We start from the raw sequence: 27,666 nt of genomic DNA on the forward strand, positions 1-27,666 counted from the left end.
CTGTATGATTAAATGATGATGGCATCCTCTTGGGTAAAATATTCCGGAGGTAAAATAGTCCCCCATTCGGATCTCCGGGCGGGGACTACTCAGGAGGATGTCGTTATCAGGAGAAAGAAAACTGGCATTCTACGGATCGGAGCGTGGAATGTCAGATCCCTTAATCGGGAAGGTAGGTTAGAAAATTTAAAAAGGGAAATGGATAGGTTAAAGTTAGATATAGTGGGAATTAGTGAGGTTCGGTGGCAGGAGGAACAAGACTTCTGGTCAGGTGACTACAGGGTTATAAACACAAAATCAAATAGGGGTAATGCAGGAGTAGGTTTAATAATGAATAGGAAAATAGGAATGCGGGTAAGCTACTACAAACAGCATAGTGAACGCATTATTGTGGCCAAGATAGATACGAAGCCCACACCTACTACAGTAGTACAAGTTTATATGCCAACTAGCTCTGCAGATGATGAAGAAATTGAAGAAATGTACGATGAAATAAAAGAAATTATTCAGATAGTGAAGGGAGACGAAAATGTAATAGTAATGGGTGACTGGAATTCGAGTGTAGGAAAACGGAGAGAAGGAAACATAGTAGGTGAATATGGATTGGGGCTAAGAAATGAAAGAGGAAGCCGCCTAGTAGAATTTTGCACAGAGCACAACTTAATCATAGCTAACACTTGGTTTAAGAATCATGAAAGAAGGTTGTATACGTGGAAGAACCCTGGAGATACTAAAAGGTATCAGATAGATTATATAATGGTAAGACAGAGATTTAGGAACCAGGTTTTAAGTTGTAAGACATTTCCAGGGGCAGATGTGGACTCTGACCACAATCTATTGGTTATGACCTGTAGATTAAAACTGAAGAAACTGCAAAAATGTGAGAAATTAAGGAGATGGGACCTGGATAAACTGAAAGAACCAGAGGTTGTACAGAGTTTCAGAGAGAGCATAAGGGAACAATTGACAGGAATAGGGGAAAGAAATACAGTAGAAGAAGAATGGGTAGCTCTGAGGGACGTAGTAGTGAAGGCAGCAGAGGATAAAGTAGGTACAAAGACGAGGGCTGCTAGAAATCCTTGGGTAACAGAAGAAATATTGAATTTAATTGATGAAAGGAGAAAATATAAAAATGCAGTAAATGAAGCAGGCAAAAAGGAATACAAACGTCTCAAAAATGAGATCGACAGGAAGTGCAAAATGGCTAAACAGGGATGGCTAGAGGACAAATGTAAGGATGTAGAAGCTTATCTCACTAGGGGGAAGATAGATACTGCCTACAGGAAAATTAAAGAGACCTTTGGAGAGAAGAGAACCACGTGTATGAATATCAAGAGCTCAGATGGCAGCCCAGTTCTAAGCAAAGAAGGGAAGGCAGAAAGGTGGAAGGAGTATATAGAAGGCTTATACAAGGGCGATGTACTTGAGGACAATATTATGGAAATAGAAGAGGATGTAGATGAAGACGAAATGGGAGATACGATACTGCGTGAAGAGTTTGACAGAGCGCTGAAAGACCTGAGTCGAAACAAGGCCCCCGGAGCAGACAACATTCCATTAGAACTACTGACGGCCTTGGGAGAGCCAGTCATGACAAAACTCTACCAGCTGGTGAGCAAGATGTATGAGACAGGCGAAATACCCTCAGACTTCAAGAAGAATATAATAATTCCAATCCCAAAGAAAGCAGGTGTTGACAGATGTGAAAATTACCGAACTATCAGTTTAATAAGCCACGGCTGCAAAATACTAACGCGAATTCTTTACAGACGAATGGAAAAACTGGTAGATGCAGACCTCGGGGAGGATCAGTTTGGATTCCGTCGAAATGTTGGAACACGTGAGGCAATACTGACCTTACGACTTATCTTAGAAGAAAGATTAAGAAAAGGCAAACCTACGTTTCTAGCATTTGTAGACTTAGAGAAAGCTTTTGACAATGTTGACTGGAATACTCTTTTTCAAATTCTAAAGGTGGCAGGGGTAAAATACAGGGAGCGAAAGGCTATTTATAATTTGTACAGAAACCAGATGGCAGTAATAAGAGTCGAGGGGCATGAAAGGGAAGCAGTGGTTGGGAAAGGAGTGAGACAGGGTTGTAGCCTCTCCCCGATGTTATTCAATCTGTATATTGAGCAAGCAGTAAAGGAAACAAAAGAAAAATTTGGAGTAGGTATTAAAATTCATGGAGACGAAGTAAAAACTTTGAGGTTCGCCGATGACATTGTAATTCTGTCAGAGACAGCAAAGGACTTGGAAGAGCAGTTGAACGGAATGGACAGTGTCTTGAAAGGAGGATATAAGATGAACATTAACAAAAGCAAAACGAGGATAATGGAATGTAGTCAAATTAAATCGGGTGATGCTGAGGGAATTAGATTAGGAAATGAGACACTTCAAGTAGTAAAGGAGTTTTGCTATTTAGGAAGTAAAATAACTGATGATGGTCGAAGTAGAGAGGATATAAAATGTAGACTGGCAATGGCAAGGAAAGCGTTTCTGAAGAAGAGAAATTTGTTAACATCGAATATAGATTTATGTATCAGGAAGTCGTTTCTGAAAGTATTTGTTTGGAGTGTAGCCATGTATGGAAGTGAAACATGGATGATAACTAGTTTGGACAAGAAGAGAATAGAAGCTTTCGAAATGTGGTGCTACAGAAGAATACTGAAGATAAGGTGGATAGATCACGTAACTAATGAGGAGGTATTGAATAGGATTGGGGAGAAGAGAAGTTTGTGGCACAACTTGACTAGAAGAAGGGATCGGTTGGTAGGACATGTTTTGAGGCATCAAGGGATCACAAATTTAGCATTGGAGGGCAGCGTGGAGGGTAAATATCGTATAGGGAGACCGAGAGATGAGTACACTAAGCAGATTCAGAAGGATGTAGGTTGCAGTAGTTACTGGGAGATGAAGCAGCTTGCACAGGATAGAGTAGCACGGAGAGCTGCATCAAACCAGTCTCAGGACTGAAGACAACAACAACAACAATCGAATAAAGATCTTTCACACATATATGTCGATCAAAATATTGTAGCATTTTTGCGTCTTCATTGTGGAGACTTTGAGACTCTACTTGAGGATAGCAATGTAGACGTTTTGGACAGTTTTAACGCAAAAACATTTGCCATTACTACTGGAATTACCTTGCAGGAGAACCCAGTTACATCTGCACATACACACGGGCTGTTTCAACTAAAATGGCAAACAGTTTGAAAAAAGCTCGAAAATTCACAGCATTATCAAAAACTTTCTAAGACTATCCTTGCAATCCATTCAAGCACGCAACGAATTCTTCAAACCAATCGTTTCTAATAATGCCAGTGAGATTCGGTAACTGGACTGTCTTTATCAGAATGTGTCCTTTCTACAATGGGGTTTTCTCTTTAAATGCACCCCATCAAATCAGAAAGAACTTATCTTGCAGTGTTTCACCGTGTGCAGTGCTTGGTACAGTCCACTTAAAACACGAGGTCTGTAATCCATTCTGAATGTTCAAATTTTCGTTGCTGCGGCCCTTTCTTTTTCATAAGTTCAACAATAGCGGCCTTTAAATCGAAAAATCGTTCCAGACATGCCCCTTGACTTTCCCAACCTATTTTTCAGTCATATATAAAGTCTCCATACTCGTCGTTAAATTGCACTTAAGACTGTTCCAACTGACACTGGAGTAATGCGTGGTCAGGTGTACATTTTCGACGCATGAGTCACAATCCTGGTAGCCAAAAGGGTAAGCAGCTGGTGTAGATAAGTTGTTATGGGGAATGTTTATACAATATACACTCCTGGAAATTGAAATAAGAACACCGTGAATTCATTGTCCCAGGAAGGGGAAACATTATTGACACATTCCTGGGGTCAGATACATCACATGATCACACTGACAGAACCACAGGCACATAGACACAGGCAACAGAGCATGCACAATGTCGGCACTAGTACAGTGTATATCCACCTTTCGCAGCAATGCAGGCTGCTATTCTCCCATGGAGACGATCATAGAGATGCTGGATGTAGTCCTGTGGAAAGGCTTGCCATGCCATTTCCACCTGGCGCCTCAGTTGGACCAGCGTTCGTGCTGGACGTGCAGACCGCGTGAGACGACGCTTCATCCAGTCCCAAACATGCTCAATGGGGGACAGATCCGGAGACCTTGCTGGCCAGGGTAGTTGACTTACACCTTCTAGAGCACGTTGGGTGACACGGGATACATGCGGACGTGCATTGTCCTGTTGGAACAGCAAGTTCCCTTGCCGGTCTAGGAATGGTAGAACGATGGGTTCGATGACGGTTTGGATGTACCGTGCACTATTCAGTGTCCCCTCGACGATCACCAGAGGTGTACGGCCAGTGTAGGAGATCGCTCCCCACACCATGATGCCGGGTGTTGGCCCTGTGTGCCTCGGTCGTATGCAGTCCTGATTGTGGCGCTCACCTGCACGGCGCCAAACACGCATACGACCATCATTGGCACCAAGGCAGAAGCGACTCTCATCGCTGAAGACGACACGTCTCCATTCGTCCCTCCATTCACGCCTGTCGCGACACCACTGGAGGCAGGCTGCACGATGTTGGGGCGTTAGCGGAAGACGGCCTAACGGTGTGCGGGACCGTAGCCCAGCTCCATGGAGACGGTTGCGAATGGTCCTCGCCGATACCCCAGGAGCAACAGTGTCCCTAATTTGCTGGGAAGTGGCGGTGCGGTCCCCTACGGCACTGCGTAGGATCCTACGGTCTTGGCGTGCATCCGTGCGTCGCTGCGGTCCGATCCCAGGTCGACGGGCACGTGCACCTTCCGCCGACCACTGGCGACAACATCGATATACTGTGGAGACCTCACGCCCCACGTGTTGAGCAATTCGGCGGTACGTCCACCCGGCCTCCCGCATGCCCACTATACGCCCTCGCTCAAAGTCCGTCAACTGCACATACAGTTCACGTCCACGCTGTCGCGGCATGCTACCAGTGTTAAAGACTGCGATGGAGCTCCGTATGCCACGGCAAACTGGCTGACACTGACGGCGGCGGTGCACAAATGCTGCGCAGCTAGCGCCATTCGACGGCCAACACCGCGGTTCCTGGTGTGTCCGCTGTGCCGTGCGTGTGATCATTGCTTGTACAGCCCTCTCGCAGTGTTCGGAGCAAGTATGGTGGGTCTGACACACCGGTGTCAATGTGTTCTTTTTTCCATTTACAGGAGTGTATATCTACCATCGTTTCCCACCAACGGCAGATACAAGAACACACTTTTCCCTCACGTGCATTCACTTGTTCGTCTACCGGCAACCTGAAGGTCATCTGAACCTTCAATAGGAAATGCGTCACCCCATCGCTCCCGGACTGAATCATAATTATTTGATAAAACACTGCATGGACATGAGGGTACTAGTCTTTATACGTCCATCTTTACAGAAATGTTTGCGGGACTCGGCTGTTCTCTACCGTACTTCGAATCAAACACCTTTCAGCCGTCTGATTTCCAAAATTATCAGTTTCGGCGATTTATTACGCCATCTTCAGGCCCCTATAGTGCAGGAAGATTTCACTTCGGTTCTGGTCAAAACAGGAACCCGCATTCAAATACTGGTATCTGTAGATTTCTGCTTCCTATAGCAATCACTTCAACCATCAACTGCCAACTGAGACCAGTGTGGACACATTGGTGGACACATTTCCAACTAATCTCCATGGATTGAGCGGTCGTAGTTTAGAAGGATTCCTCATTTCTTTCAGAATCTCGCGAAGTCCTTTCTACGATGCATCACCGCTGGCATCAGGATGGAAGGCGGTGCAGGTAGATACGAATCTGACTGCTCAGTATGTGCTATTCTGGAAGTTCGCGGGAGTTCACTACTTGCGCTAAAACCTTTGTACTTAATGACAAGATTCTCTCCACTGAGGATAAATACTACAATATAACAGGTCCTCTCTGCATTTAAAAGAATGCCAGAGAAGGCATGGCCCTTCTATTCCCTTCGGCTCTTCTTTATTTCCTTAATTTCTGTATCAGTACGTTTCCATCCCCAGGCCATGAAATAGTCGTTCTGATTGGAGCCCATTGAGAGAAAAAATTCTGTCTTTAATGATCTCCGTTGGTTGTCGTTAAGCAGTGGCTGAAAGGGAAGTCTTGCTCTCTTTCTTTCTTTCCTGCAGACTTTACTGAAATATGCATTAATCAGCTTCTCTCATCGATCTGGAAGCATCGTTAACTGTAATTCGCGAATCCGGTGCCTCTGTCAAATAGAATTCTACTCTTATTGAGAAACGGAAGCCGTGCAAAGCTGATGAATCACAAGATACTTCTCGAGATTGCTTTACTAAGTTCGCGCTGAAATATTGCTCCACGACTGAATGGTCTAGCAGAAACCTACGGCGATGAAAATACAATGTTAGTTCCCAAGTATAGAAAACGTGTGTATTCCGTTTCCGACAAAACACGTTACACAGAAAATATTAAAGACTTCTGTAATCCAACAAATTGTAATATAAATTAAAAACTTAATTTGATGAGTAGTACAATAATGAATGAACAGTAAATTCTATTGAAATGTCAATACAGAAAACGTTAACTGGTGCAAACATACAATTATTTGTCGAGAATCAGATACTTCGATACGCGAGGAGTTTAGTTTTCAAACTTTTATTTATGTTTAACATACATTAAGAGCCCACCTGTGCTGCCATTATTTATTATTCTCAGGTCTCATTCGAGCAGCTACTAAGAGCGTTTTTCTTTCTCTTTGGGACAGCATGTCTTCCTATAGAGGACGACACTTTACTGAGTGACGTTGTAAATGACTGAATAAGATGCACTGTTCACGCCCACAATTCAAGAAATTGGACTCCATAGTTTGATTGTGTCAATATGTAAAACTCACCCGATGCAAGTCTACTACGTCACCATCCACATGGACAGTGATAAATCATCTATATCATGTCTATTTTTCCAAAAGTAAATATACCGTAAAAGATAACATCAAAATACAAAAAAGGCAAGTAAGATGACAAAGTACAATTCAGCTGCGCCAGAGAAAAACTTACTGAGCTGTAGATATTCAGAAAGGTAACTCATTAAAACATACGGTATTTGTGCAACGATTTGGGCAAATTTCTTTCGTCAGCTGAGAATATGTTTATCTTGGAATATTAAGTGTCGCAAATTACTTAGCTGTCTTGAGAAGACCAAGTGGGAGCCATGGTTGGAGTTAATTAATATCTTTTGTAACATTAAATGAATTTTCCGTCGGTGCTTGACAGAGCATGATGACCAATCTACACTTACGTGCAACACTTTAAGGACGAAAGCCCGCATCTCACCGTCGTGCGGTAGCGTTCTCGCTTCCCACGCCCGGGTTCCCGGGTTCGATTACCGGCGGGGTCAGGGATTTTCTCTGCCTCGTGATGGCTGGGTGCTGTGTGATGTCCTTAGGTTAGTTAGGTTTAAGTAGTTCTAAGTTCTAGGGGACTGATGACCTCACATGTTATGTCCCATAGTTCTCAGAACCATTTGTTTGTTTACGAGAACGGAGGCGCTGGTTCTCAATCAAGCAGCTCCTCAGTTTGCCTCACAAGTGCTGAGTGCACCCCGCTTGCCAACAACGCTCGGAAGATCAGATGGTCACCCATCCAAGTGCTAGCCCAGCCCGACAGCACTTAACTTGGGTGATCTGACGGGAACGGGTGCTTCCGCTGCGGCAAGGCCGTTGGCATCCTTGATGACTGCACGACACAAAGCTTTGCGCCTCACCTGGCCCAGTCAACATCGACACTGGACTGTTGATGACTGGAAACATGTTGCCTGGTCGGATGAGTCTCGTTTCAACTTGTATCGAGCGGATGGACGTGTGCGGGTATGGAGACAACGTTTGAATCCATGGATCCTGCATGTCAGCAAAGGACTGTTCAAGCTGGTGGAGGCTCGTTAATGGTGTGGGTCGTGTGCAGTTGGAGTGATGTGGTACACCTGACAAGTAACACATAAGTAAATATCCTGTCTGATCACCTGCAGCTATTCGTGTCCATAACTCTCCAAACGTTTCGCTCTGCCCTGCCATGAATGACATACGTTTTCAATGTGTGTTCCGCAACCGCACGCTAGAGTGTTCGGACATGGCTGTCGCCCACTCCAGCGAATTATGATGCGCTTACTCAATTAAAATTCAAATACTGATTGATCCAAATGTCGGATTAAGATGAGGTTTGCACCAGTCAACTGTAAATTAAACACTGAGGTGACAAAAGTCATAGCATATCTCCGCATATCGTGTGTGCATCAACTCAACGTGCCATGGACTGAACAAGTCTTTGGAAGTCCCCTGCACAGATATTGAGCCATGCTGCTTTCTTTAGTTGGCCGTAATAGCGAAGGTGTCGCCGGTGCAGGATTTTTGCATGAACTGGCCTCTGGAATATGTCCCATAAATGTTCAACTGAATTGATGTCGAGCGATCTGGGTGGGCAAATCATTTGCTCGAATTGTCCAAAACGTTTTTCAAACCAATCACGAACAACTATGGCACAGTGACACGTTAGGAAACATGTTGTCCATGAATGGCTGCAAATGGCGTCCAAGTAGCCGAACACAACTATTTCCATTCAGTGATCGGTTCAGTTAGGCCAAAGGGCCCAGTCCATTCCAGGTAAACATAGACCACACCATTATGGAGCCACCACCAGCGCCCATAGTGTTTTGTTGACAACCTGGGTCTGTGGTTCGTGGGGTCAGTGCCACACTCAAACCTTACATCAGCTCTTACCAAATGAAATCGGAACTCTTCTGACCAGGCCACGTTTTTCCAGTCGTCAAGGGTCCAACTGACATGTACACGAGCACAGGAGATGTGCTGCAAGCGATGTCGTGCTCTTAGCAAAAGCACTCTCGTCGGTCATCTACTACCATAACCCATGAATACCAAATTTCTTCCCACTGTCCTAACAGTCGTATGCCCCGCATTGAGTTCTGCTGATATTTAATAAAATGCTGCTTCTTTGTTAACACTGACAACTCTACGCAAACGCCCTGCTCTCGATTGTTAAGAAAAAGCCGTCGGCCTCTGCGTTGTCTTCTCAGCGCACTCTTGACACTGGGGATCTCGGAACATTGAATGCCCAAATGATTTCCGAAATGGAATGTGCCATGCGTCTAGCTCCAACAACCATTCCGCGTTCGACGTTTGTTAATTCCCGTGTGCGGCCATAATCACGTCGGAACACATATGAGAGCCCCTCCAATACAATGCCCTTTTATCCTTATGCACGCGATACTACCGCCATCTGTAAAAGTGCGTATCGCTATCCCATGACTTTTGTGTTCCACCACAAATTCTTCTCTTCCTGTACCTGTTCGATTATGTAATGTTAACATTAGTAAATGAGCGTGGTCAGTGAGATATCAGATCACGGGTACGTCTCAGATTTTGTCTTGTAATTCTACAGGATTTACTTTAGATTAAAGCGAAATTTTGGCGCGAGTGGTATGTAGAAAATGACGTGCAAGCACTGGGGAAAAGTGTATATTGTTCAGTTAGGTGGAGCTGTGCTAGTTGGGTTGTTGGTACATGAGGCAAGCTGGAGAGTATGGAAGACAGATTCAACATTTGCAAAACCTCTTTTGATGGAAAGCTACCCATACAATGTAGGTTGGTGAAGGTTTACATATTGTTAAGAAAAGCGGAAAAGTGATACTGTTCCAATCGGTGAACATTTGATCCCAGAATGCCAGCTTAGTTTGAACTGCAAAAATACCGCTTCATTTTTCCTCTCTGGAAATAAAGTTTCTTTATGCACATGTTCGATTACAAGAGCAAATTCAACTCTATTTTTCATTTATGTTTCCACATCGACTCCACTTTGCGTTAAGTATAAGGATTCTGTGCAACACAAAAAGTAATACTTTTCTTTGTAAACATTCCGTAACTCGTGACTTTATTTATCCTGTGTGTGTGTGTGTGTGTGTGTGTGTGTGTGTGTGTGTGTGTGTGTGTGTGTGTTTGGGTCGTAAGTTGCATGTCATTCTGAAACCTAAAGGCCGTTTTACAAGAGCGACTTTCTGGTCAAAATCTGTAACTCGAAGTGTTGCGCCTTTCGTGCCTACGTGTAAATCAGCACTCAACTACGGCGGGAGTCTTGTCTATGATGTCGGTTGCCTGTAGACTGCGTCGAGTGTGGAATTCTAAATTTCCGAGAATGGTGCACATTGAACATGCGCAGAAACAAGGGACTACAGCGACGTTGCTAACGTCGGAAGTTAACTAGTTCTGGCCGATTTCTTTCCATTCTATAAATGGATTTTTTTGTTTTCGTAACTTCTTAATCTTCTTTGTGTTGTTTGTTTTGTTTTCGTGGCACACTGAAAAGTTACAAAAGGCTATGGTATTTTTTCTACCACTGTTCCCCTACACGTGAGACGATTCTTCAAAAATGGCTCTGAGCACTATGGGACTTAACATCTTAGGGCATCAGTCCCCTAGAACTTAGAACTACTTAAACCTAACTAACCTAAGGACAAAACACACATCCATGCCCGAGGCAGGATTCGAACCTGCGACCGTAGCAGTCCCGCGGTTCCGGACTGCAGCGCCTAGAACCGCACGGCCACCGCGGCCGGCTGAGTCGATTCTGATGGTGAAACTAAAAAGCTATTCAAGTTTTACCGAGAAAAGCCTACACCATCACGTAAGTAAGAATGTAAACAGGTGAATGTTTTTTCATGAATATTATTTCCCCAAGGAAAAAGTCGAAATTGTTTGGCGAGAAAAATAGTTTTCTATGTTATTTGGCACTTAGCAAGAAAACAGGATAAAAAGGATAAAGGAAAAAGGTTCTATTTACTTTGTTCTAGACACTGTTTGACGAGTTTGGAAGTATATATCTTCTTGAGAAAATAAATATTTATGTTCTGAAATGTTTCGATACCACTTTTCCTACTCTTTCAGTTCTCAGAGTGTCACTGATGAACTAAATGACCTTTGACAATAATTTCCACCATGAATTCTGCTCTGGTCGTTAATAAACTTCACTATCGCGCTTTGTTCCCACATTTTATTAATGTATTTCGATTTTTTCACAGAAAGTATAGCTCCACATAATCTCACTTTCACCGTACAGATGATAAACTGTACAGCAAATGGCTCTCATGACACACTTCTTAACGCTGACGTGTAAACGAAAATGACCACTCGCAACAAATGAGATACAGTGCAGGAATGAAACACCAGGGGCGCAGCAGTAAACTCACGTGTCTCGAGTAGTCAATTGAGACAAGAAAGTCGATCGTGTGATGGAACCTAAGAACCCGAAAGCCAGTTTGTGATCAAATAAATAATATTTTGCAGAACATCAAGGAAGTTTTTCCTATTTAATATTAAATATCATTGGTATTTCCTCCCTCAGCAATCTTTAAACCAGCTAATTCTAAGTAGTCACTGATCAGTTTGAATTAGTTCTCATTGTTATTCTATGCGGAAGAACTGGAATTAATTAACGTCCACGTACAATTCCACTAGGTTTCGTATTAAATACATGTTGTTCCATACAAGAACTGTTTTTATTTTAAATTCTTAATTCAGTTAGTTTTCAGATTAAAAGAGAAAGTTAATATAGAAACAAATCGTTTGGAAAACGCTGGTTGTTGTAATACGATAGTTTCTTAGACTGCTAATACGCGTGGGCTATCCTGTGAATTCAGTCTGCTTTCGGTTTGCTAATTTCATAGGATCAATAATTTTAAAGTTCTTTTTATGACGTGGGTTTTCATGGCATGAAATGTTTGAACAAAGATATCTATATAAAAAAGTATATTAAATTAATTTTGTTATTTGTTTGGCCCTGTCCTTTTACATATAGTAAATAATTAAAAGAAAGAGATATAAGATTTCGTACAGTTGTTTATCTTATGACTTACATATCGTCAGTTCACCTGGAGGCGATTTTTGCCCGATCATTGTTACGAGCGTGTTTTGTCTCAGCTGTCTTCGTTTTTCTTGAAATTCAATTTACCGTTTCTGGGTCGTTTTTCATTCCAAAAACTCAAGCAAAAACTTTCGGATTAACTCAAGATTTTCGTTTTAGGCCACACATCTCTGGTTTTCATATGTTCTCTTCAGTCAGTCTAGTCCAGTTCGTTTGTTTCCATAGAATTCTGAATATTTAATCGTGTTACCAAAGATCATACACTTCCGTAATTTATCTAATCCTAATAACGTAATTAATCTTAACGAGCGGTGTACAGTCATAAAGGCAGAATTAGCCGACAAATTTCTCTTTCACAAGAAATGCAAGCAAAATTTAGTAAATACATGGCATTCAAAATTGGTGTAAACAAATTATTTACACCAAGTCAAGATGATAGTAATATTCTACCTGTTACGTTACATGCTGTCCTGCATGTCACTTGATGTTTGGTTTCTGACTCAACTGCCCTCACTATGCCGATAAACAACCTATTTCTTGTATTTCCACCGAGCGAGGTGGCGCATTGGTTAGCACACTGTACATCTGGGAAGACGACGGTTTAATCTCACTTCCGGCCATCCTGATTTTGGTTTTCCGTGATTTCCCTAGATCGCTCCAGGCAAATGCCGGGATGGTTCCTTTGAAAGGGCACAGCTGACTTGCTTCCCCATCCTTCCCTAATCCAATGAGACCGATGACCTCTCTGTTTGGTCCCTTCCTGTCCTCCATGAATGCTATTGGTTTGTTATTAATAGTGAATGGATTGCAGTTGTACTGGTGTGTTAATTGCTTCACGGGCGATAAAGAGCGCACGGAAAGTTTTCAGCAATATCTGTATAGTCCGCAGACAAGAACCGCGTTTATATTCCTCATAGTAAGTGTGATAACTTTGCATTGAACTAACTCAGTCTCCCTATCTTAATTTTAGATAACTTGGATTTCTCAAATGACAGCCCCCTTTCCTAATAATTGTTACCTCTGCACTATTACAATTTGTACCTGACATGTCCTTATAATAACTTGGTGCCCCTTCTCTAAGGCTATGGTGTTGTCTCGGTAGAAGAAACGTAAGCGTTACAATCTTCAATCTAGTTCAGTTCTTCATTCTGACAGTCAGCATGGAATTTGCTCCTGACCACCAAGTGGGTGAGGCTAACCCCACCTTAGTACTCCATTTAACAATTAGATGCAATGACCGCTGAAGGAAGGTGTTACCATTGATTTCAAAACCATTGTACCCCGGTGCCTGCATGAGTGCGACCGTCCTGGACCCAGTTCTGGGCAAATTAGATACAAGACTTAACGCGGTAGCCGGTCCGTTGTAGGGGGCTTGACATTTACCAACACTGTTGTAGCCCTGTAACTGCGCAAACGTCTCATTGCCAGTGGTGGTGTGCGACTTTGCACACATGTCAAGGAGCAGGTGCGCTTTCCCATTGGCGCACCAGGACTCCAGTTGACACTCACCCTGATAGGGTGAGTCCTATCGCGTTATGTCTTGTATCTAATTAGCCCAGAACTCGGTCTAGAACGGTCGCACTCAGGCAGACACCGGCGCACAATGGTGAGCTCTTTTATTCCCCACAGATTCCACGTGGACTTGATACTATAAACAGGGGAAGAATTATGCATCAACCTAGTTCAGTGAGGAGTGTACTTCGGTACTAAAAAGAAATACAAACGTCTACGCCCTGTTATCATGATGAACAGATCCACGACAACCGTAGAAAAATCTCGACGCTCACAAAAAATGGTTCAAATGGCTCTGAGCACTATGGGACTTAACATCTATGGTCATCAGTCCCCTAGAACTTAGAACTACTTAAACCTAACTAACCTAAGGACATCACACAACACCCAGCCATCACGAGGCAGAGAAAATCCCTGACCCCGCCGGGAATCGAACCCGGGAACCCGGACGTGGGAAGCGAGAACGCTACCACACGACCACGAGATGCGGGCCCGATGCTCACACAGACAACATTAATCCCTCGGAACACTATAATGAGACCCCCAGAATCTTAGCAATGATGGAAAGCCCGATCATCCATCCTCAGCTGTAGAAACACTGTTCTGGGCAACAGTCCACCTGGAGCCACCTGTAGGTGAGTTCCTGCCAATTTTGGAAGATTATTTTCATCAAACAGTTGCTAGATGACTGAATTCTATTATCGCAACGACAAAAGAATGCCAGCTCCATGTTGGACACACTCATCTAAATCACTTCAGCCTACATAATGGGAACCCTCCTCAGATGCTGTGGTGCCTTGCTGACGGTGACTCTTATCCAAGCAGAGTGCCTCTCTTCTTGTTTGCACTTCAATGAAATCGGGGTCTCAAGTTTTTCTAATCCTTGGTACTGACCGTCGATGAAAGAACAGTCATACAGGTTTTACACTTTCTCTGAGAGACTGAGTTTTATTCCTGACTTTCATATTTTGACTATACCAGATCGGGGTTGGCGCAGTTGCGGGAAGTGCGTTTACGACCGACTCTTACTGCCTCATGCTGTGCGCCAGGTGACCTCTGCTGTCTGCAGTGCCTGCTGGCCCCGTCTGATTTCTTTTTTTTTTTTTATCATGTTTTGTTCCCATCTAGATCTTTCTATAACTTACTATGCTTTTAATCCCTTTTACTTGTATCGGCTTCTTTCCACTGGTGTTGAGCGGTCTTTTTATTACATCACTGTTTTTGGCCCAGCATCGCATTGTGTGCGAGTGTGGCTGTCGCCGCAGATGAACCAGAAGTGCCCCCCGCCTGCTCCCCCGTTACAAGCTGACCCGACCCAACGTTCAAATTACATATCCCACAACCAGTTTTAACCCCAAGCATTATTTTTGCCCAAGTACCTGATTGTACCATTACTATATGTCACTGCAATGGTAAGAGATGCTCTATGCCACTAACTGATGACATTACCCTTCTTGGACTTTTTTGTGAACGAGGGGCTGATGGCCGCGTGGTGTGAAACCTTAGTCTCCAAACAACCAACCAATCGAAGCCAGCGTGCCCATAAACGACCTGATAAAAGGAACAGGAAGCAGGATTCTTGAGGCGGATACCATTTTTTAGGCTTGACAAGAAAGTCGTCAAATTGACAAGAAATTCTTCAAAAAGACATTTGGAAGCAGTTTGGTTCCAGGCTAAAATGAATACGGGAGTGTATTCGCGCCTCACCTCGCACTGTTGTTAAAACGGACAATTCCGAAATGTAATGAAAGTTTCATCACGTAATACGCTTTATGCGGTGAGCATCTCCACACCGTGCAAGACTGTAATACGGCACCTCCTTTCAATCATCACACGGACATCGAAATGACACATATTGGGTAATGTAACAGCGGAACAGAACAGCTACTATGTTCACTTATGGAAAGATGTTGGGCCAGATGAGATAACTGTAAGATTCAATGGAGATTATGCGAAAAAACTTGCTACCCTTCTAACAGCACTTGTTCATCTTTGCTGTTGTGAAACGCATCTCTTCCAGTGAACAAGTGCTTATAGCTCTTAAGGTATGCACTGTATAGTCTACGTATATTGGATTTCTTCTTGTTTTGGTCCGTACTGCCACCTCAGAAAGCTGCCTACCCTGTAATTTTAATAACAACAATGCTGGTACATGTATCAGAGGTATCAGAACGATTTTCACTTATAACTTTCAACTTAGTTGTTTCCGGACCAGGGTCCCTTACCTCAGATTGATACATTTCCCGTTATCCATCATCCCCGAAAGTTTGTGACACAGTCACGGAATCACACTGTAGATATCCTAAAAGTACAGGGTGGACGAGAAGTCTCTGTACACCCTAGTATAGAGTGAGGAAGCGCTCCATCTTACAGCAGTCATATGCGTTAGGCACCTTAACCATGTTTGTAACATGTGTAAATAATCTACGCCATTCACAGTCCCTTCGTAGAAGCATGGTCCAAGCAGATGTGATATCGTCGCTGTCCATATCATTACGTGAGGCGGCTTCCTTTTTCACTCGACTGAGTAATGAGAATTCTCTTTGACCCAAACGATAATATTACTAGTTATCGAACTGAAATAAATGGTACACTCATATGAAAACGTAACCTTTCTACAGTTCGCCGAATCTGGAAACGTGGTTAAAAAAGCACGGCATGCTAAAACGCCTTAATTCCAGTCTGTATCCGATAACTCGTTTACGAACGTCGATCAATGAGGTCTACCCTTAAGATCCTTTTACGTATGATATGTATTGTGATCCTCGATTTTCCGAGTTCTGAAGCACGTACAGGTGCCGCTTTCGCAGGAGGCTGTTCAATCGAAGAAGATACTCCGGCACATGTTCTCATGTTTTCTTCCTTCCATTGCTGTCTTTGACACTGCCAAAAGCAAAAGGACGTCTGTCTCAATCCAGAAGTATTGCCTTTCGCGGTGGAGCCTTACTAACAGTCTTTCCTTGAATGCTCCCATAATCTGTCTCATTGTCTGTCCTGTTTGTTGTCGTTCGTAGAAGCAAGCACTGGTCACTAAGCACCCCTATAACCGATCACGTCTCCGATGGCGAATTCCAACAATTGATTCTGAAAGTTTCTTTTAAAAATAAGCTTTTCATTTCATATAAGGTTTTGTATTGTCTTGGTTGGTTGGTTGTAACTTTGCTGTTGTTTAGCTTTGGGTGATTTCGTGCATTTTGAACTGCGAGAGACACCAAATATATCTGCCTGCGAGAATACAACAACGATTTTGACCTGGTTTATAATCTTTCCATCACTATGTGCAAACTGGTTAAATCCTGAGCTTTACTATTAATCTCTTTAATTAAGCAAAGTGTATCCCTGTGTGTTAATGATTTGCCTAATAGTGCTGTTCATGAAATGGTCCCCGTGCGTTGATAATTTTCGCAGCAAACTGATCCTGAAATGGAAATGTCTTACCTCATAATGTAATTGCATGGGAACGCGGTACTTGCTGTTCTCTATGCGCCTGATGGTATCTTTCTCCATGTTCGTCACTGACAGCTCCACAACTAGGAGGGGAAAAGTCTAGGCGGGAGTGGAGAAAGTGGATTTTAAGGAACCTATTGCATCCAAGATAATGGTATTTTGCAGCACTAAAACCAACTGAGAGTAGTTTCCGTCTCTTTTGTTGCCTAAAAATCCACGAACAACTTCCTTGAAGGCTTCTCAAGTTTCCTTTTCTTTCCCCTCCAAATCTTGGTCAAATGCAGGATCCTTCACAAGTTCTCGAATTTGTGGCCCGATAAAAATACCTTCCTTAACTTTTGCATCACTTAATTTCGAAAATTTCTCTGTTATGTACTTAAAGTCCCGTCCTTCTTGGTTCACACCTTTGACAAAATTTTTCATCAGACCCAGGTGGATATGCAGGGTTGGAAGAAGAACATCTTTTGGGTGAACGAGAGACTCGTCAACGACATTTTTCTCGCTAGGGTTAAGATTTCTTGCAGGCCAGTCTGCATTAATATAATGTGATTTTTTATCCCTACTGTCCCACATACATAAGCAGCAGCAATGTTTTGTGTGCCCCAGTTGCATTCCTAGAGTATGGCAATGACTTGTAGATCAACACAGATTTTCCATTTGTGTTCATGATATTTGATTGAGTCCTAGACTGCAGTCATATTTACATTCATGTGAACTGCATGACCAACAGGAACAGAAGGAAGACTGTTGCCATTGTGAAGTAGAACAACTTTCAAACTAAGCTTGAAGGAGTCTATGAATAGCCTCCATTCAGTTGGATCATAATTCAGATTCAAAGATTTCATCAAGTCATTAATTTCGCAGCAAACAAAAAGATTGTTTTTCTTCTCCAAAAAGGGAAGCAGTTGCATGTGACATTTTCTGTACAGCGAGGCTGTTACATGACTTGCGAGAAGATTCCATTGCTGTAGTTGAGACCCAAGAATTTCTGCTTTCTCCTTTGACAAGTCGATGTCTCTAATGAGATCACTCAATTCCGCTTGAGTCAATCTGTACGTTTATCACCTTTTTCCTCTTCTCCCTCATTGTCTTCATTTTCTGCTTGTAGGCTAGCGCTAAACCATAGGCACCGCCAAAGCCATAGATCGTTTCTTATTTTTCAGCCATTCTCGTAGTGTAACTGAACATGCGTTGCAATATATCTGTGGAGCCCAAGACTTATCCTAGTCCCCTGCTTTCATACTGAAATAATGCTGATGCGCAGTCTTCAGAAGAGGCGTCAGACTGTCTTTCTGCGAGGAAAATTTTATTTCACCAGAAATGTAACAAAAATTATTCACCTTATTTACATATTTTCATGGCATTTTTACGAATTTTGCACTACAAAAGCACTCTCAAACCAGAAATTCTGCTTTAATTACAGCGGAAACTATATGAAACTCACAGTCACAGCAACATAATCTATATTTATGACTTACACACAGCTTAAGAGCATTTGTGTTTTGTTATTAGACAGGTGTGCCACCTCCGAATACAAAATTTCCCCCAAACTGAACATGTTGACTACAAAAATGAAATATCACTTTGTCTCCAAAGCAAGAGCTAATCTTTCATTTTTATGGTGAATTTTTGATTCAGCAGATGGAAATACATAGGAATTAACTACTTTTGAGCCCCCTAACATCTTCATTGTTGGCCGGTGCTATGGGAGTGGTGCATCATGAATAAACACTTTCCGCTTCATTCATTGTACACTGTGATACCCCGTGGTGGTGGGAGGTGGTCATGGTGTGGATAGTTCTGATCCACGCAAGACGCCATTTCATTTACTCAGTCACTATGGAGGAGTGAGATTTGCAACGTCGAGTGTTTGTCTATGACAGTTTCGTAAAAAGTGGTGAGTCTATTAATGCTACGCAGCGATTGTTTCGTGCGCGGTTTAATGTCGGTCGACATGGAGCTGTTCCGAGCCGTAACACAATTCTCAAATTGGCAGAAAACTTCAGACCAACTGGAAACATACTGGATAAGAAGCATCCTGGCCAGAAACGCAGAGTAACGACACCAGAAAATGTTGAAAGGGTAAGGTAAGCAGCAGTCAGAAGCCCAGGACGGTCAGCTAGACGTCAAGTTAGGGAGTTACGAATCAATCGTGAATCGGTTAGATGAATTTTGCATAAAGAATTAAAATTTCATCCCTACAAAATGCTCATTGTCCAACAACTTAAGGAAACTGATTTTGCTGTACGAATGCTTACCGAATGCAAGTGATTTTGGAATCGAATGAAAATGAAATTTTGTTGATGAGAGATGAAGCTCATTTTCATTTAAACGGCACCGTGAATATGCAAAACCTACTTTACTGGGCTCCAGAGCATCCACACCTTATCCACCAGCGTCCTCTACACTCAGAAAAAGTAAGTCTGGTGTGTTGTTAGCTCTGTTGGCATTATTCTATCTTATTCTCTCTCTCTCTCTCTCTCTTTTTAAGAGAACGGGGCCACAGTTACTGTTAATTCGGTTCGTTACATTCGTATGCTTGAAACATTCTTGAAACCAGAACTAAGAAGACGACGAATCGCTTTAAAACGCGTTTTGTTCCAGCAGGATGGGGCAACATCGCACACCGCAAACACTTCAGTGACAGTTCTTAGACGCATGTTTCCTGGCTGGATTATCTCATGTTTTCGCAATGTTCCTGAGCCTCCCAGGTCTCCCGACTTGTCAGTAAGTGCCTTTTTTGTGTGGGGGTACCTTAAGAACTGTGTCTATAACCACAAATCACGAAATTTGGACGAGTTTAAGAGTGAAATCATTCAAGAAATTGCTGCCATCCCTGCAGAGATTTTAGTTCGTGTGATGGAGGATTTTGAGAACAGACTTGAGTCCTACATTCGAAATGGACATCACCTTGACGGCATTATTTTTCACAAATAAAATGGCAAATAATGAGCTTTGATTTTGTGTAAATAAACGTGATTTAATTTTAAAGTTGGCTGAGTATTATTTCATTAAAAATCGTCCGTCTCCCGTGTGTCACCCTGTATTTGTATGAACGTCGTAGCTAGGAGATGTCGTTAGAGGCGTGAAGCACCTCCCAGCTGTGCGCGGTGATGAGGCGAGCCCTGGCGGCGCGCAGTGGCTCCTGTCGGGAACTGATCCAGGCGTGGGTAGCGGCCGCATCGATCGCAGGGGCGGCGGCGGCAGCGGCAGCGGACGGCGTCTGGCGTTCCCGCCGCTCCGCGCTCTGCACTGATTCCGCCGCCAATTGGCCTCATCAGAGCTGCCTGCCTGCCCCCCTCTGCATCATCCCTCCTTAACGTGTCCCCTCCTCTCCCCCCGCGCGCGTCAATGGCGCCGGACAGACACAGCCCAGCTGACGTAACGGCCGCGAGGCAGCTGCAAACCGCACGACTCAGCGCTGTATTCGCTTCCTCGTTACTGCAAGATTGGACGCACAGTTGGGATGCCATTGTGTCCATTTCATATGCACACATAAAACAGTTTTGTGTCCGAGAGTTCCGTAACCTGTACAGAAAATTGGAAGAGAGATAAAAATAAACATCATTTCCGCCCTTGTTATTGCTCATGAAAACCACACATTACACGTTGCACCACCATACAGCGAGACCCTCAGAGGTGGTGGTCCAGACTGCTGTACACACTGGTACCTCAAATAGAGGAAAGGTGCCTATTATGCGATAGTTCCCTAATATGGGACACCCCAACGGTGCTCATGTTAGAGGCTGCACTCTGGTGGAGAGTTTCTTAAACACGTCTATTGCGTGCCAGACTACGACACAGCGAGTAGGACGCCATAGCTGAGCCGGACACAGTACGCAGAGGCTGATACAAAATTTCTTGTGTTTGGAGTTTTTGCGACATCGGTGTTAAGGCAATATTTCAGCTTAAGGGTGAGTGGATATTACTGCACTCTTTTATTGTTTTTATTTGTGAGGGTATTACCTATAATTATTGACAATTAGGTTAATTTTCAACAAACATTGTTAACAAGTGCGTTATTCTTTGTGTAAGATGGCGAAATTCCTAATATGCGATAATATGGGGATTCAAATATGCGACAGTGTCACATATTGCGATACCTATCGCATATTGAGGGAACATTACTCTCACACAAAGAATCTCGGTGTGTTAGATAAAGCACGTGAAAACAGTGTTCATATCGTATGTTTGCCACCTCACTCAACGCATAAAATGCAGCCACTTGACGTCGAATTTATGGGGCCTTTGAAAACCTGCTATGCCCAAGAGAGAGAAACGTGGTTGGCAAGTAACCCAGGTCGTGTTATCATCCCGTTATTAATAGCCAGGTTATTTGGGGCAGCTTACAACCGAGCAGCAGCAATGGAAGCATCTGTGAATGCCTTAAGAAAAACAGGTCTCATCACATGCAACAGAAACATCTTTAGGGAACATTAATTTTCAATTCATAGCCATGCTGACGCTCTTCAAGAAAGAGATACCAAAAACGAAAATGAAACTACTGATGGTGATGATCGAGCTGTCAGCCCGGCAGACATCAGACCTCTCCCACACATCGCAAAACCACCTAGAGACAGTCAAATAAGTCAAACATCGCGTTCGTGCTCTGCTGCGTTAGTAACTTCAACTGCTTATGTGAAGCAATTGCAAGAATCTAAACAGAAGAAATCAGTGGCTGAAGCTAAGAAAGCAGCCAGAAAGTCATTTGAGGAGAAGGGTGGAAAACCTTCAAATGGTAGACCTAAAGGAGAAGAATCGTCTAGTGACTCGGCATACGATGTCCATCTTGATGACAGTGGGGATCCAGACAGCAGTGATGACGATGACGCAGAGTCTCTGTTCTGTATTGGGCGCTTTTCTGAAGACAAACACGGGGAGAAATGAGCACAGTGCACGAAACGTTGTCGCTGGGCTCATGAAGAGTGCGGAGTCACAAAAGACAATATTGTTTGCCCCGGATGTCGTAAATATGAACCTAAGTAGTGTGAAATGAGTGAAGCATAACAGAAATGAATGAACATATAAAAATTGTATATTCATATGTCATTATTCTGTAATAAAATAATTAAAGCAAAATATTATTACTGTCTCATATTAGGAAACCTTGATGTCATTTCTACGATATGCCTTGTTTGTAAAGATTTAATAACTACTCTGAATGATCGTTTATTATTGCAAATACGATAATTGTATGATAAAATTAAATAATGCAAGATATTATTACCATCAAAAAAATACAATTGCACTTACTTTTAGGTCTTTCAAATGGGTTTACAAAAGTGTGTCTCATATTAGGCACTTTTCCTCTACCCAGTAGCACGTCCTGTTGCATTGATGCATGCCTGTATTCGTCGTGGCATACTATCCACAAGTTCATCAAGACGCTGTCGGTCCAGATTGTCCCACTGCTCAATGGCGATTCGGCGCAGACCCCTCAGAGTGGTTGGTGGATCACGTCGTCCATAAACAGCCCTTTCCAATCTATTCCAGGCGTGTTCGATAGGGTTCATGTCTGTAGAACATGTTGGCCGCTCTAGTCGAGTGATGTCGTTACCCTGAAGGAAGTCATTCATAAGATGTGCAAGATAGAGGCGCGAATTGTCGTCCAGGAAGACGAATGCCTCCCCAAAATGCTGTCATTATGGTTGCACTATCCATCGCAGGATGGCATTCACGTATCGTACAACCGTTACGGCGCCTTCCGTGACCACCAGCGGCGTACGTCGGCTCCGCATAATGCCACCTCAATACAGCAGGGAACCTCCACCTTGCTGATCTCTCTGGACAGTGTCTCTAAGGCGTTCAGCCTGATCGGGTTGCCTTCAAACACGTCTCCGACGATTGTCTAGTTGAAGGCATATGCGATACTCATCGGTGGAGAGAACATGATGCCAATCCTGAGCAGTCCATTCGGCATGTCGTTGAGCCCATCTGTACCGTGCTGCATGGTGTCATTTATGCAAAGATGAACCTCGCCATGGACGTCGGGAGAGAAGTTGCGCATCATGCAACCTAATGCGCACAGTTTGAGTCGTAACCCGACGTTCTGTGGATGCACTAAAAGCATTATTCAACTTGGTGGTGTTGCTGTCACGGTTCCTCCGAGCCATAATCTGTAGGTAGCGGTCATCCACTGCAATAGTAGCCCTTACGCGGCCTGAGGGAGGCATGTCATCGACAGTTCCTGTCTCTGTGAATTTCCTCCATCTCCGAACAACATCGCTTTGGTTCCCTCCGAGACTGATGGACACTTCCCTTGTTGAGAGCTCTTCCTGGTACAAAGTAACAATGCGGACGCGATCGAACTGCGGTATTGACCGTCTCGGCATGGTTGAACTACAGAAAAGACGAGCCGTGTACCTCCTTCCAGGCGGAATGACTGGAACTGATCGGCTATCGGACCGCCTCCGTCTAATAGGCGCTGCTCATGCATGGTTGTTTACGTTTTTGGGCGGGTTTAGTGACATCTCTGAACAGTCAAAGGGACTGTGTCGGTGATACAATATCCACAATCAACGCGTATCTTCAGGAGTTCTGGGAACCGGGGTGATCCAAAACTTTTTTGATGTGTGTATAACGAGTAATCGCAATAAAGGCTGTTTCAGAAAGACTGATCCGATTTCACATGACCGTGTACCTAGTATGTTCCGAAACGCCGCACATAAAGACGGGATTTTCCGGTGCTCATACATCGGGTTCTCTTGGTGATAAAAAGGTAGGGTCAAGTGTTTAGGATGGCTCTTGTGCTAGGGACCTTCTGTAAAAGCAACAGAAGGGTCGTCTTAGTGCCACTATCCTACAGTACAGGGACAAACTATGAATATTTCAAACTTCCACCTGCTCAGGCAAATGGAGGAAATAGGTTCGTTCTTTTTGCATTTCATGTGGTATACGGTGGGGTTGATGGGGCTTGTAGAGGCATCATTGGACGGTTCCTCGGAAAACCTCACAAAATAGTTTTTCTACTATATTTTGGCCGTCTCCGCTGGACCAAAACCAAGTCGAGAATTTCAAGACTGTTACACACGGCAAATAACTGAAATTATTAAGACATATTTACGATATATTCCTAAGACCCCGATCTAGAGAAAGCTTGAAAACTTTCTCGATATTTTTATCAGTTTCCAAGGTTCAAAGTTATCCTACTTCTACACGTAAAATCCGGTATGAGGCGAAATGTAAATAATAAATAACCGTAGCAAATTGCTCAAATTTTCATTGTATATTCTCCAAGCAGTTATCTAGACGAACCATCTCTCAGTTTTGAAAAATCTTAATCCGTTACCGAGAAACACTCCAAGACGGCAAAACTCAGCAAATGACTAATTTTACCATGTATGCGTAAGACCCCGCGACGTAGAACAAACTCAAAATTTTCTTCGCATCTTTATCCATTTCAGATATACAGAGGTTCAAAGTTACCCTACGTGTAAAAATACCTATGTAAAATCGAGGTCTGAGATGAAAACATAGTCTATAAACTGATGTAGTACGGAGAAATATGCTGTAATGTTTATCCGTTATCATCTGGGAACCCCACGTTGTAGTAATAAATACTGGAAGAGAATAGACAGTGGTTGTGTTATAGAAAGAGAGAAGGAGTCAGTGGCAGTGTGATAGAAAAGGAGGGACACAGTTAACATTGACAGAAAAGTGTTAGGAAAAGAGTGAAGGAGACAATGAGGGGGGGGGGGGGGGGACAAGGAGAAAAAGAAAGTGGAAATGGGTGAGAGCCAATTATAATGAGAGACAGAGTATATGACAGTGACAACGGGGAATAGACAACAGTGACAGTGAGAAGCGACAGCAGCAGTGGGAAGGAAGAAATGAGATGTTACCAGTAAGAGAGAGCAAGAGGGAGACAGTGACAGTGAGAGTGTAGTAGGAGGACAGAACGAAGGCGACTGTGGTTGTGACACAGGAGACAATGACAGAGAGACACAAGAAGATAATGACAATGAGCTGGACTAAATGACTGAGAAATAGCAAGTGGGAGTGGATGAGTACGAGCGAGCTACAGCCTTGGGCTAGTGGGTGTGAGTGAGGTACAGTTAGGGGAGCTTGCGGGAGTGTGAGGTACGTTCCGTGTTAACAAAAGCGCGAATATGCTCGTATGCCAAAATTTTTAAAGGTGCTGAGGAACGTCGATCCGGCAACGGGTACCCCACTTTGGAGTCAAGAGTCTTTTAAATAAAGAGAAACGTATTGCATTTTTTTCTGCTCCGCATTTTCGCGCTGGTCTTCTACATTAACGAATGCGGAAATTAGGTGTAACTTTTAACTTACTCATCGAAACTAAAAGTTGACCAAGGCCCCAGATGAAAGTCATCGATTCATGTGGTTGCCGGTAGGGGTCTCCCACGTGAGCTTGTTCGCTCGCTCTTTCATTGCACAATTGCGAGGACGCGCAGAACATGGTAAAGTCGGGAAGAAGGAGAGGCCATCAATTTAACCTCGTATTTTAAGGAGAAAAAAATCACACTTGCAAGATATCAGCTCCAGCAATCGCGAAAATTTGTGCATTAATTCATTAGTTCGCAGTTATGGTCTGAAAGTATAGATTTCAAACTTCCGCACGTACCGATTGTCAGTCACTCCATTCCACTGCAGCAGCCTATTGTGAAGTCGCTCTACAGTGGAGTGAGTAAGAAGTTCGAGGAATACCGCTTTGCCATTGCTAACACGCTTTGTTCATTGTGTCAAAGTACGCGCTTTCTAACCTGTATCTGGTGCCAGAGATTTGTTTGCTTTGAGCATTTCCATGTTGCGATGCACCATTGTTGTGCGTTATTTGCTTCGGATTTCAAAGCAGGCTATGTTAAGGAGAAATACAATTGCAGGAGATGTACAATTTTTCAACGTGATTGGCATGATTAAATTGCAAATCCATAATCATTAAATTCATTTCACAATAATTCTTCAGTTACTTAGTTTTATTCATTTTTATTTTGAGGTGTGTACACAGCTGCAGAATATCAACGCGAGAATATTGTTAAAATAATATTGAACGTATATATTCGTGAGGATGACATATTGCGTGCTCATATTGCTTACTGTTTTTCGTGTAGATTAACATGTGTGCCCTCGAGCAAGATCTAAAAACAGATTACGCAGAAGTATCCGTTCACCTTTCCACTCCTCTCCTCTCGCCTTCAACGTACCTGGAGTAGGAAGGGATTGGTTGTCACTCCTTTGTACTGATAGGGTTGCCCCCTTCCTAAATATCAGGACCATCACCGTTGTGGACGTTCTTTTCCAGACTTCTCCATAAGACGCAATTCTGTCCAGATTTTGCAAAATACTGTTACGAACTTGACTCAATTACAAGAGTAACGCCATCTGTTAGAGCAACATGTAAGTGCAACTTCAGTTAGTTTTATTTATGTAAACAAGTATATGTTGAAAAGATCGCCTCACAGATGCCAGTGATGGCTCTGCGTATCCCGTATCGACGACGCGAGCACCTTCTAGATCTAGCGCCATCATCCTAGAAAACACCACACTTCTTCAATAGTACGGGGTTGGCAATATTAAAGTAACACCACGCGGAAAAATCAGGTAGTTTTCACTGGAATAGCGGTCTGATAACACGGTTCTGTCTCAGCGTAATACGAACAACGAGTGCGAGTTTGTACTGTTTGAAGTATTGACTATGGGTGTATAGAGCGTAAAGTGTATAGTCACGTGCACTTCGAGGACTAGATGTTATTGTCGACTGTTAACCGTCCTGTAAACTTATCACAAAAATGGCTCTGAGCACTATGCGACTTAACTTCTGAGGTCATCAGTCGCCTAGAACTTAGAACTAATTAAACCTAACTAACCTAAGGACATCACACACATCCATGCCCGAGGCAGGATTCGAACCTGCGACCGTAGCGGTCGCTCAGCTCCAGACTGCAGCGCCCAGAACCGCACGGCCACTCCGGCCGGCAACTTATCACAGCTTACGAAAATGTCTAAGGATGGAAAGAGAAAGAGTCACCTTTCGGATGATTACGCAAAAGGGTGGTGTTTGTCAAGAAAGGACGTGCGGTTCAGGAAGCGTTTTGTGAGATTTGTAGCTGTTTCATCTCAGTAACCCATGGGGGTAAGACAGATGTGAGCCATCACATTTCTACGAAGAATCATACACATAGATTCGCGGTAGCATCAACATCAAAGCCTATTTCTACATTCATGATTAAAGAAGACACTCAGAAAGAACTGTTCGTTGCTGCTGCAGAACTAACAACAGCTTATAAAGTTTTCAAGCATCATCAGTCCTTCAGTGCTCTTGACTGAACCGTAAAACTGAATGCCGCAATGTACCCAGACTCCAGGGTCGCCGCAAAAGTAGTCTACAGCCAGGACCAAAGCTATAGCGATTGTTAAAAATGTTTTCGCACCACACTCCGTGGCGAATGCATAAGACAGTTGCCAGAAGGTTCATTATAGGACATAGGCCCCGAAGCATCTAATCACATGGCTGAAAAGATTGTAGAACATCAACCTCGACGACAAGCAGAGTGGCAGTGTGCATAAATACGAGTATTCCCTGACGTGTACAGTTCTATATCTTCATGTTATTCTTTGATTTTCAACTAGTGTAGTATTCCATGCCTCATTAGAGAATCCGAAGTACCTATACATGCAAGTATTAATGTAATGTAATATGTTGAAATAAATCAATAACTCTCAGAAGATGTTTCCTTTAGTTGTTCAAGACTTAACTGAAAGTGACGGAATCCAACAGAAGCCGCTTAAGTTTGATTCGCTGAATAACGAAACATCGGAGACAGTTGCAAAGTT

At 43.3% G+C, this 27,666-nt stretch overlaps 1 protein-coding gene and 1 pseudogene across 2 annotated transcripts in view; one reads left to right on the forward strand and one right to left on the reverse strand.

The window, feature by feature from the left end:
• LOC126354413 (transmembrane protein 198) overlaps nucleotides 1–27,666 on the forward strand; it is a 331,011-nt gene that overhangs the window by 88,761 nt on the left and 214,584 nt on the right. The gene's annotated exons all lie outside the window — the stretch shown is intronic.
• On the reverse strand, nucleotides 7,594–7,711 carry LOC126356750 (5S ribosomal RNA; annotated as a pseudogene).

The sequence above is a fragment of the Schistocerca gregaria genome, chromosome 3, assembly GCF_023897955.1.
Source record: "Schistocerca gregaria isolate iqSchGreg1 chromosome 3, iqSchGreg1.2, whole genome shotgun sequence".
In the NCBI taxonomy this organism is placed as follows: Eukaryota; Metazoa; Arthropoda; class Insecta; order Orthoptera; family Acrididae; genus Schistocerca; species Schistocerca gregaria.